The sequence below is a fragment of the Giraffa tippelskirchi genome, chromosome 8, assembly GCF_054371585.1.
Source record: "Giraffa tippelskirchi isolate mGirTip1 chromosome 8, T2T-mGirTip1v1.2.pri, whole genome shotgun sequence".
Classification (NCBI taxonomy): Eukaryota; Metazoa; Chordata; class Mammalia; order Artiodactyla; family Giraffidae; genus Giraffa; species Giraffa tippelskirchi.
The window spans coordinates 75,655,943-75,668,759 of NC_137282.1; the positions used below are offsets into that span (position 1 = coordinate 75,655,943).

General features: G+C 36.6%; 1 protein-coding gene across 1 annotated transcript in view; it reads right to left on the reverse strand.

Annotated features, from left to right (window-relative positions):
- Nucleotides 1–12,817, reverse strand: part of CSMD1 (CUB and Sushi multiple domains 1) — a 1,578,457-nt gene that overhangs the window by 1,350,046 nt on the left and 215,594 nt on the right. The gene's annotated exons all lie outside the window — the stretch shown is intronic.

Here is a 12,817-nt window from a genome sequence, read left to right on the forward strand (position 1 = left end):
CTATATTTCATTGTAATGTTGTATCTCATTATTGTTTAAATAGAGAGTGAAAATTGTATCTATTTCATTGTTGCTGTTGAATCACTAAGCCGTGTCCGACTGTTTGCGACCTCACGGTCTACAGCACGCCAGGCTCCCCTGCCCCCCACTCTCTCCTGGGGTTGTCTCAAAGTCATGTCCACTGAGTCAGTGATGCTATCTAACCATCTCATCCTCTGCTACTCCCTTCTCCTTTTGCCTTCAAGCTTTCCCGGCATCAGGAACTCTTCCAATATTTATTTCATACAGTAGTTTATAAGTGAAATGATACCTCAGTTTTTTAAAGCCTCAGTCTAAATGTATAAGCATTAATTATAAGCACATGCTAACTAGTTCCTTTGACTTCCTGAACTTAAATACAAAAATAATTTGCTATCACTACACTAAGATAAAAAGCCATAGTTACTCTTGTGATTCACGCATCTGAGTTTTCCTTCCAAAGAAAACAAGTAAATGTGTAAATTTTGATACACATGTCAGAATTGCGGCATATGGGAAGATTTTGAGCAAGTGTGAAAGTCTTAAAAAAAAAAGATGCAGAATGCTGAAACTCCAATTTTATTTGTTGAGATGGATAACACATCCAGATCTGAAATGTGTTCCATCATATTCCTACACAAAATCTCCCATTTGCTACCCTCCCACACCCAGGCGGAACTGCAGGAGAAAACTCAGATGTCCCCCACACACCAGATGTCCACTCACCCGCCCTCCTCTCCTTCCCAAATGTGGCTTCCCATTCCATTATCTTAATATTTAAAAGCGTATTTTAAGAAAGTGGATGTACGCTTGGAAAAACAAAATTAACACTTAGAAGATATATGATTAAAATGACTACTGCATCTTAATAGGAGCTACACAAATAAACTCATGTTGCAAATTGGCATGCCCCAGGCTAGTCTGCCTTTGTTAAATAGTGTTTTTTTTGTTTGTTTTATTTTTTAACTCCTGAGGATAAGAAAGAAATATAAGGTCATATTTTGAAAGAACCAATGTCAAGGATGTCTGCAAGGAAACAAGTAGAACATACCAGGCAATGACTAGAAAGGGCATTTCACCCTCTGCTGTCACAAGGGGAAGTATTTGCAGCCCACAGTCTCCAGTATGAGGTTTTAGAAAAAAAAAAATATTTAAAACTTGGAGAATACAAATAAATGAAAAAAATTGCTTTTCATTAATTGAATGTTCACTTTCATTTCTGTATCTTATTCTTTTGGTTAATACTTGGATATAATCAAAAGCATTTTGTATTTAGGTTTACATTACTCTGTGGAGAAAGGAAAGGCTACCCACTCCAGTATTCTGGCCTGGAGAATTCCATGGACTATATAGTCCATGGGGCTGCAAAGAGTCGGACACAACTGAGCCACTTTCACTTCACTTCACTTCTTACATTACTCTGAGTAGCACAGTTCAGTTCAATCGCTCAGTCGTGTCCGACTCTTTGCGACCCCATGGACTGCAGCACATCAGGCTTCTCTGTCCATCACCAACTCCCGGAGCTCACTCAAACTCATGTCCATAGAGTCAGTGATGCCATCCAACCATCTCACCCTCTGTTGGCCCGTTCTCCTCCTGCCTTCAATCTTTCCCAGCATCAGGGTCTGGAAAAGTGAGTCAGTTCTTCGTATCAGGTGGCCAAAGTATTGGAGTTTCAGCTTCAAAATCAGTCCTTCCAATGAACATTCAGGACTGATCCCCTTTAGGATGGACTGGTTGGATCTCCTTGCAGTCCAACGGACTCTCAAGAGTCTTCTCCAACACCACAGTTCAAAAGCATCAACTCTTCGGCACTCAGCTTTCTTCACCATCCAACTCTCATATCCATACATGACCACTGGAAAAACCAAAGCCTTGACTAGACGGACCTTTGTTGACAAATAATGTCTCTGCTTTTGAATATGCTGTCTAGGTTGGTCATAACTTTCCTTCCAAGGAGTAAGCGTCTTTTAATTTCATGGCTGCAAATTTGGAGCCCAGAAAAATTAAGTCTGTCACTGTTTCCATTGTTTCCCCACCTATTTGCTATGAAGTGATGGGACCGGATGCCATGATCTTAGTTTTCTGAATGTTGAGTTTTAGCCAACTTTTTTTTCACTCTCCTCTTTCACTTTCATCAAGAGGCTCTTTAGTTCCTCTTTGCTTTCTGCCCTAAGGGTGGTGTCATCTGCGTATCTGAGGTTATTGATATTTCTTCTGACAAGCTTGATTCCAGCTTGTGTTTCATCCAGCCTGACATTTCACATGGTGTACTCTGGATATAAGTTAAATAAGCAGGGTGACAATACACAGCCTTAACATACTCCTTTCCCGATTTGGAACCAGTCTGTTCCATGTCCAGTTGCACAAAGGAGTGAAATAAACAAAATAGTAAGAAATGACTGATTATAGACCATGCACAAACACATAATATAATTTTAGATGATTCTCTTTCAAGTTGGTCAATAAAATCTATGGCTTATTTTGTTGAAACTAACAATAAATCCATGATTGATTTGTCTTCATGATGATAATTCAAGTTTTACCCTTTGTACTCACTCATCTCCCAAGACTTTTCTCTTTTTTGTTGATCTTTTGCAATAATATCTTGTGTCTTAGACAACTTGCACCTCAGTATATGAATCATACACAGGTCAATATCATATATGTAATTCAGAAGAGATTATATTCAATTGGCCAAAAGTTAGCCAACTGGACTTTTTGGCCAAACAGAAAATTACAGTTTCTGCCTACACGTAAAGAAAACCACTTTAAAAAGAGGAAAGAAATTGCCAGTAAGGTTGGAGACTTTTTAAATTAACACATTCTTTGAAAAATGTGCTTAGACTTTACACTACCGATGTTTGTTTGATATTCAGTGACCCACTAACCTTCGCTAGAAGAGTCTCAGAAACAATAACAAATTTACATGGTATAAGTGCAAAGTCGGGAATGAACTCTGAATCTCCTGTAGACTGCATCGAAAACTTTGCAGCTAAACAAATATTTCTATTTCTGTCCTTTGAGAGGCCATTTGGCATTAATTCTCACTGTGTATCAGAGAGTGAAGCATCTGCTTAAAGCTTAACTTTTGTACAGGGCTACAGGCCGACTATAGTTCATATAATTTCCATTTCTCTCACAAAAGGACCTGAAGAGGAGAGGCAGGTCTCCTTCCCTAAAGCTAATTTTGATTTATCAAATTGTAATATATTTTTGTCCTAATTTATAATGTGCATTTCTAGCATTCCCGGATCTTTTTTGATTTCAGCACATGGATGGTTGTGTGCTTTTCTTTTTATAGCTCATATAAATCTCATTCTTAGTCACCTCCTCCTATAACCAGAAGCTAGAATAAAAATGTAACTTTACTTTCCTCAGTGACCTCTTTGTATTAACATATTCTTCTTACTGTGGACTAAAGACTAAACAAATCAACCACAAAACAAGAGCAAAAATGCCTACCTACTTGAGTTAAGAAAAAAATTTGAAGTTACGCAACGTACAACTTGCCAGCTAGTCCTAAAAGCAGAAAGAGACACTCACCACTATACCAGGGATGAATCTGTTTTTTGCACTTTCACTTGAAAGATTCGATTTTTTTTAATCTTTGACTATTTTTTTTTTTAAGCTGAAGAGACAATGCACAGAGAAGTTGGGATAGACGTAGATAAAGGAGTCCCAAGATTAAGACAGAACAAGGGGAAATAAGCACAAATGAGACAAGTCATAAGCACTGAAGAAGATTATATAATTCCCAGTTTAGAAGAAATAACCACCCACTACACTTACTGAGGTCATTCTCTATGCAAGGATTGCAGAACCGGAAGAATAAATTAGAAGCGTTGTATACCAAGGACAGAGCTATGTGGTATAAAGACCTCATCTTCTCTAGATCTCGTAACAATTCTGAGGGTGGAACTTTTCAATTTTACAAGTGAGGGATCTGATACAGTAAGTGCTTAAACAATTTATCCAATGGTCATACTCAGTGATTGGGAAACTGGCTTAAACCCACACTCAGAATTTTTGCACCACCCACATGGAAACATTTAAGAAATTGATTTTGCCAACCCTTCCCATTTCTAGCAGCAGGATGGTAGGAAGCAAAGACCTGAGGGTGTTTAAACAGAGAGGTTATCTAATTTCTAGCATACTGAGCGGCTCATTAAGGACCAATGCTAGCCCAAAAAGAGAACTTTAAGGAAAAAAAATCATCCATTCTCATTATTTTTGCTTATAAGCTTCATTTTACATACTGATTATTTACTACAGCCAAACCACCCTGAACGTGCTTTATCTCATCTAAACAATGATCATTTTTCTCCCACATTATCTGACATTACTTATTGCCAAACATGTATGCATATTAGCTTGGAGCAACTTGTCTATGACACAAGATATCATTGCAAAAGATCATCAACAAAGAGGAAAGTCTTGGGAGATGAGTGGATACAAAGGGTAAAATGTGAATTATCATCATGAAGACAAATCTTAAGAAATACAAGTACAATTACACTGTGGGAAGTGAAGTATTGACCAATCCTTCCTTTCTTATTGAACAATGTTGAGGATGTCTTTTCCATGGAATTAGTTTACCTTTTATTAAGTCCCTTTTAGACAGACCACTATTTCTGTGCCAGTGCTGACCTAAGAACCCATGAACTCAGCCATTTGAAAATGATATTGAATGACTTAAAATTACCTGGTCCCACTTTTTATTCTATTTCCATGTAAGACCCAGAGATTCATTTAAGAATATCCATTTCTAGAATAATCTACATTTTTTTCCCTTTACAATGTTCATTACTTAATTTTTTTGAATACCCATTGCAACAAGCTACATAACTCAATAATATAGAGAAAAACCAAGCTATCCATCTTCTTAAGCATTTCAATCACTCCCACATACATGTTTATTAACAATTCAAGTATCCTTCTATACTTTTCTGGGTACTCAGAGGGGTGTATGCTGTACAAATATATGAATGATGGATACACATACACAGATATGTGTGCATACATACATATACAAGTACATTTAAAAATTATTTTCAACAAAATGTTATTATATTGCAATTTTCCCACTTTCTTGTATCATGAATGTCCCCTTAGGTCAATACACATATGACTAAAACTATTTGAACAGTACTGAATACTTTAAAGAAAATGATTTCTTAGGATGATGTCTGAAGAGAAATTGTACATGATATAAAGAGTGTGAGTGTGCGTAGTGTGTATGTGTGTGTGTACTGGTGTCTCACCAGGGAAAATGACTAATTAATATCACTGAATAGGTCCCATAGTAGACTTTATGATCTTGGTGGATCACTGCTATCCACTCTTACTGAATCGGAAACTGGATTTTGTAGTACACAGAGGACAAATTCCTCTCTCAAGGGTAAACATATTAATTAAGTTCACAGAACACATAAAATCAAAATGCCAAATTAATAGACTGCAATTCACAAGAACCAGACCATTCACACTGACAGGACAGCCCTAGTGGACCCCAGAACTCAAGGCCCACCTATGAAGCCCAATTGTAACCTGGTATCAGAATCAAAACAACTGAAGTAAGAGATAAGATAAGCATCAGAAATCAGGTTAAGGAACACTTGATGCCTCGGGGTAGCAAAGCTAATATTATCAACCTTTATGACCTTTATGTTAGTTGTGAAACAACTGAGACCTTGGTGAAGTCTATGAACTATTTTCTGTGGGAAAAACACACATACATACAAAACTGTGCATCCGTTCAGATCTCCTTGCTCTGACCCAACATCTGATTGACTTAGCTCTACTTTTAGAAAGTCACTACTTCTCTCCTGTCTCTACACTTTTTGGAGATGTTAGTGTTCATGTTACTAAGAGGAATAATTAATTTCAAGTGCCATTCCCAAACCTCTGAAGAGTGGTCCTAGTGTGCCTACTGCTGAACACCCTGCAAGTCAAGAACGAAAGAGGGGAGCAGGCTCTGGCATCTAAGCCTCGGGAAGGACTGACCTGAGGACTGCCCGCTCTGCTCCCCACCACCAGGTGAAGGGTGTCCTCGGGAAGGTACCCCTCACCTGGGCTCACCAGCCTAGAGGACCTAATAGTCAAGAGGTAAGTAATTCCAGACGTTTCCCCTTCGTTTCAGCCTCAGTAATTGTTATAAATCCAAAGTACTGGTAAAGCATTGGCTAATGGACAGCTAACTGCTGTTCTTCCACCTTTACTTTCTTCAATTGGAAATGCTTCTCTCCTGCCAGGTGGGTCATTCACGTTCCACGCTTTAATTCAGGTTGAGTTTGGATAATCACTTCAAGGGAGAAATAAATCAGCGCTGACATCCTAAATAAAGCTTCGAGCTTGAAGGGTAATAATCTAGCTGTTCTTTCTAAATCCAGATTCATGGATGTTAAAGGAAAGAAAATTCTACTTGAGGGATGTGTCAGAGGAAAACGCCAAATGCATTCATGGAACAAAAAACACTCTCAGTGAGAAGCCCCGCCCACCACGGAGTTAATCACTAAGTGACGCCAGAATGAAAGATCTGCACCGTAGCCAAGATTCACATTTCCCTGGTGAAAATCTAAGTAGTTTATGAACACCAAGCCCATTCTCCTCCCCAAAATAAATCCATAATAAATTAAATCAATCCATTTAAGTTTTCACAGGTTTAACTGAACGGCCTGTGTGGAGTCCATTATTTTTTAAAGACAGAATGCTTGTATATGTAGTGGGTCATCAAAACTCTTTGTCTTTAAACCATTTGAGTGTTTATTTTTTGGGAGGTGTCAGTTTGTGTGTGTGTGTTTTAGAAATTTCTAGATAAGAAGATGTGATAACCAAAAAGAAAATCCAATTCCAATCAGCTAACTGTGACACTTATTATCAATTCTCCTTTTAGGTTTTGAGGGTAAGAAATTTGAACCACGGGATGAAATTAAGGTAGGGCTGAGTGAAGAATTTTTATCAAACAATATGTTGAAATATTTACTTAGAGCCACATGTCAAGTACTGAAATCTTTCCTTGGAGCCCCCACTGCCCTCAAGGATGCAAAAAAAATGACCACAAGAGAGGGCGAAAGAGGTGCCCTTTAACGACATGGGGGGAAAGCTGCTGTAAGAATTCAGGATTTACTTAATCCACATTATTCCACTTCCATCTATAAACATTTCGGGCACTTCAATCATGATTTAAAAGCTAAAATGTGACAAAATTGTAAAATGGAAGCACATGCAAACGAAAATGCTTCCGTCTGTTTACCTGGGCAGTGAGACGATTCAGCCTTTCTGAGGACCTCACAGAGGAATAGTTCTATCTCAGGGCTGGTACGACGTTAACCTGACCACCCTGACTGCACCACCAGCCCGAGGGAGCACGCTCCAGGCCTCCCGGGAGCTCCGAGTACAAACCAGGGGACGTCCCACAGTTCTTACAGATGGTAAGCTGTTGTCCTCCACACTTTTGCCTGTAATTCTTCCTCACTCAGAAAGACCCCCCAGTGACCCATCTTCCTTGGAGAACTTGTGTTCAGTGACTGATACAAAGTCGGCATTTAGCACTTGCTCTCTTTAAACACTTGGCAGTACAGCTCAAGTATTAACTCCATCATGATCTCTACCTGTCCCCAAGTACACTGGCCTTCCCTCCTGCCCAATCAGGTCAAACACCATAGCTAGTTATCAGAACCAATTGCACTCTGTTCTACTGAATTTTGTCATTTTTGCCTATTACTTCTCCATTACAGACACCATTCTCATCACCATCTTTGTATTCCTATCATTTAGCTCAGTATTGAGTCTCTGGTAGATACTCAATAAAAGCATAATAAATAAATGAGAGAGAATGAGTGAGTAAATCTGTGTCCATTTACATAAGAATATACATATATGCTCTATGCATATATAGTGTGTGTGTATATACATATATACACATGTATATATATATGGAAAAGTATGATTTTGTGTATACACATATGTGGATATATGCATATCTTTATGTGTGTATTTTCATACATGTAAACAAATATTATATGAGAGAAAATATAGTACTTGGTTAAGGATGACAATATCTGGAAATGGGCAGATTGGTGTTTAATTTCCCCCCTTCACTATTTAGTAGCTATAAGGTCTTGACAAACAAAGTTACTATACATCATACGTACCATACATACTTCATTTTCTCTGTCTAGTAATATTAGGTAATTTTGCTGTGCTTATAGGAATCTTGAAGATTTAATAAGAAAATGTATATAAGAATTTATACCATTTTAGGCACATCTATTCATCCATCCGTTAATGTACCTGTCTGCCTATTTATTATGTATCTACCTACCCATCATCTATCTTAACTACGGATTATCCATCTATCCCTTTCATCTATCTACCTATCTATCATTCACTTATTTACTATCTATTCATAGAGAAACATATACCTTAGTGGGGACATAATGTTATAAGCAATAGAATGAATAATTTTAAGACAAAAAAAAAATTGAAAGAGCAGAATTTCTCTAGAATAGAATTTTATAACCTGAGGGAGTTTCTTTAAGCGTCTTTGTGGGCAACTGTTTTTTTCACTCCATCTAATGTGCTAGTTTGTATGCAATACAGTTTCCTACCACAAGCCAATCTTTGCAATTTAGTAATGTCAAATTCTTCCTCACACTGCTGGTGGTATTTTTTCCAAAAAGATGTTTAAACTGTCAGATTCTTACAGATTTCAAGTACAAAATTTAACGTCAATATATTCAAATATGGCACCATGGGAAGGTGAGTTAAATGCTGAATGTGTAAAATTAGTATTTTATGGACAAAATATTTGACTGGCTACAGTTCAGTTCAGTTCAGTCACTCAGTCATGTCCAACTCTTTGCGACCCCATGAATCACAGCACGCCAGGCCTCCCTGTTCATCACCAACTCCCAGAGTTTACTCAAACTCATGTCCATTGCGTCAGTGATGCCATCCAACCATCTCATCCTCTGTCGTCCCCTTCTCCTCCTGCCCTCTATCTTTCCCAGCAACAGGGTCTTTTCCAAAGAGTCAACTCTTCGCGTGAGGTGGCCAAAGTATTGGAGTTTCAGCTTCAACATCAGTCCTTCCAATGAACACCCAGGACTGATCTCCCCCAGGATGGACTGGTTGGATCTCCTTGCAGTCCAAGGGACTCTCAAGAGTCTTCTCCAACACCGCAGTTCAAAAGCATCAATTCTGCGGCACCCAGCTTTCTTCACAGTCCAACTCTCACATCCATACATGACTACTGGAAAAACCATAGCTTTGAGTAGACGGACCTTTGTTGGCAAATTAATGTCTCTGCTTTTTAATATGGTATCTAGGTTGGGTATAACTTTCCTTCCAAGGAGTAAGCGTCGTTAAATTTCATGGCTGCAATCACCATCTGCAGTGATTTTGGAACCCAAAAAAATAAAGTCTGACACTGTTTCCACTGTTTCCCCATCTATTTCCCATGAAGTGATGGGACCAAATGCCATGATCTTAGTTTTCTGAATGTTGAGCTTTAAGCCGACTTTTTCACTCTCTCTCACTTTCATCAAGAGGCTTTTGGTTAATTATTTTTCCCTTTTCAACTACCATGTCAGGCAGAATTTTTAAATAAATCTTTTAATAAAATAAATTCTTACCACTTCTATCAGGTTTGACTTAGACAGGAATCCAATTTGAACTTCCTTTTACCTAAAACAATTACTGTAAAGGTAATTTCTGTGGCAAAATGTGCATAAAATTTCTGTTCCAATTTCCTTTAAAAAAAAAATGTCATCCCATGGATAAAACCTTGATCAATTTGGTTTCCAATCAATAGAATTGCCCTACACTATTAAGAAATGTTCTACAGAAGAAAAGTCATAATTCTAGTGAGTACGCACTGGACTCAATCTGAATCACAGAATCAGGGCTTTCTATTCAAATACGGCTTGTATAATATATAGAAGTTCTTTTTACACAAATCCTAGAGTATCAAAATACAATGTCAAAGAAACTGATTCTACCTGCAAAAATATCTTAAAAGTCAATCTAAATTATAGTAAATAATTGTTAAAAAACTAAAATTTTAAAATATAATCAATACTAAAATTATTGAAAGTTGATGTATAAAAAATTACCAAGTAATTCATGAAACATCTGAAATAATATTCAGGATGTGCGTTAATGAAAGAAGTGTCACTTAAAAATAAATTAGATTTAAGAACCCAAAACTGGGAGTGAAAGTATTTTCATCATACATTCACTAGTGTTTATAATATTTAGTTCACTTTGTCACTAGTAAGACAAAATATTAGAACAGAGAAGACTTGCCTTTTAAAAAATGAAACAAATAAAATCATCAGAGTGACAGGTTCTTTGGGGCACAATTCTGGATTGTCACATGTCACCAAATGAATTTGTTCTCTTTGTCCTTAGAGTGCCTTGTCACACACCTGTCATGACATAATATCTGTCATGTCTTGACATGCCATGTCAAGTTTCTGACCTCCTGGAAGATTTTTTTCTTAAATCATAAGTAAATGTGATGACACAAATAATTATATTTCAGTAACTGATATCTTGATGAAAACAAGTTGGAAGGTATAAATACATAAATGAATGTTATTTGCATACCTACGGCTTCAATATTGGACAAGCATAGGAATATTGATAGTAATTCATCTCACTGTAAATTGTGTGTAATCCCAGTGTATTTATTATAAATTTACCGAAGAAAATCATGCAAATTTATTGGCTGACCATGAAGAATAATGTTCAGTAACAGAACCAGGAAATATAACATTGTAAAATACTCTATTAAAGTAGTAACTTCAATTTTATTATTCTATATTCATGGGTTAAAAATATGTTGATTTCATCAACAATCTATGAACTTACCCACTATTTGAAAAATTAATTACTATATGTGAATAATGTTAGTGAGAAATGTATAAATATTTCCATTTAATTTTCAGGGTTAAATTCAACGACTGAACACATTAATTAGAATAATTTAATTTACTCTTTCCATACTCCTTAGGTAGCTTAATATCTCCACGAATGAATAATAATTTATGTAAATAGTATTTATTCCAAGGTACTGTCAGCAAACTATGAAGTTCAGTGCCCAGATTAAATCCAGGTTTAGTTTATTACTAAGGCTATCTTGTGTAGACAGATTTTTTTAAGTTTGGAAGATTTACTCTCAAGTCAACAAATAAATATAAATAAAAAATTAAACATCAATCTGGTAATACTAAATAAATACTAAATTTAATTTGAAAAATTGGTAATTGTTTAAGAACTATAGAAAAAATTGAAGCTGATTTAGCATTAAAATTTTTAAATTTTCCTTGGAGGTCTTGGATAAGACATACATGTTTTATTGTATTATTTGGCTTATATTAATTACTTGGAAGACAGTGTTGTCAGTATAAAAACCAGTGAGATAAAATGTTCTGGTTCCAAAACAACTTTAGATATTTTTCTGACTCATTGATTATGCTTAATATTATATCTGAAAGGTGTATCTGAATATTTTATACACTGCTCTCAATATAAATCTCACTTTATCCCATGACCACTACATTGGTAAGTTATAGCTGTGTATAAATTTCCTGTGTGAAATGATGTTATTGATAAATCACCTGATATTTACAACCAAAGTTTTAGTCTCTTCTACAAAAATTCTTTAACTTTCTATTTAGACTGTAATTAGACTGTAATTTTGCTAACAAAGCACTTTTTATTTTAATATTTTGCTTTCAAAATAATGGGTTGTATTTACTTGCAAATATCAGACTGTATTGTAACGCAACTACTGAAAAGAAAAAGTTCAAACACATCTTCACACAACAACATTTTAAAAAATGCATTTAACTCGTGGCTCTGTGTTTCTCATCATTTTTTCCAATTTTGTTGACAACTCATAAACGTTTTCCCAACAGAGACAATCTCACCAATCATTTTTCACTATGCCATGATGACAACCACAAACACCACCAACAGCAACCCAGGATTCCGTTTAATAATTCATTTGGCAGTCACTCAGCATCAGTTGAGTTTCTGCAATACTTATCTTCTGAAATTCACCAAAACACGGTATTAAGGATCAACTTTGTCAGAAACGGAAAGAAAACTGCCAAGGTTTCTAAAATGTTGAAGCATTACCCACCTTCTGAAATACCGTATGTGCTGACTGGACAAGTTCTATTTCACAGTGGCTAGTGCAGACTGCTTCAGAAACACTTTTGTAATGTCAAGCGAGAGAGAAATTATGTGAGGCTGGGGTATACAGGAAGTAGTACATGCAAGCAAATCTGAAAGCTAGTAGCACCTATTAACCTTGAACTAGCCTGTTACTCTTCCAAAGGTTAGATGATCCCCAGGTAATCAGTAATAAGCTTAAAGATGAGTTACTCTTTCGGGCCACGGATGCATGTTTATATATTAAAGCAGTGACCTGGAAGAACTGGAGGCAGAGTTAGTATAAAATTCTAAGCATCGTTCCACATAAGACTTTACTTAAATAAAAGGATGAATTGCTCTGTTTATATTCCTTGGCAAAGAGGACATTCGAACATTGTATTTTCTGATAATTGCATAGGAGCTGAGTTCAGTTGCAAAAGGCAGGTGTAGATTTTATCTTTCCAAGAAGAATGATTTTTGCCGAAGTGCAAGGAGTACTGCAAAGAGGAACACACTCAGGGGGACTTAGTCCAGGAAGGCTCGCTCAGTGAGCCCTGGACTGGGCCTGCCTCCACCCTGCAGAGCCCTTTCAATTCATGGGCTTCAGAGTTTATGTCAAAAATAAAAGATT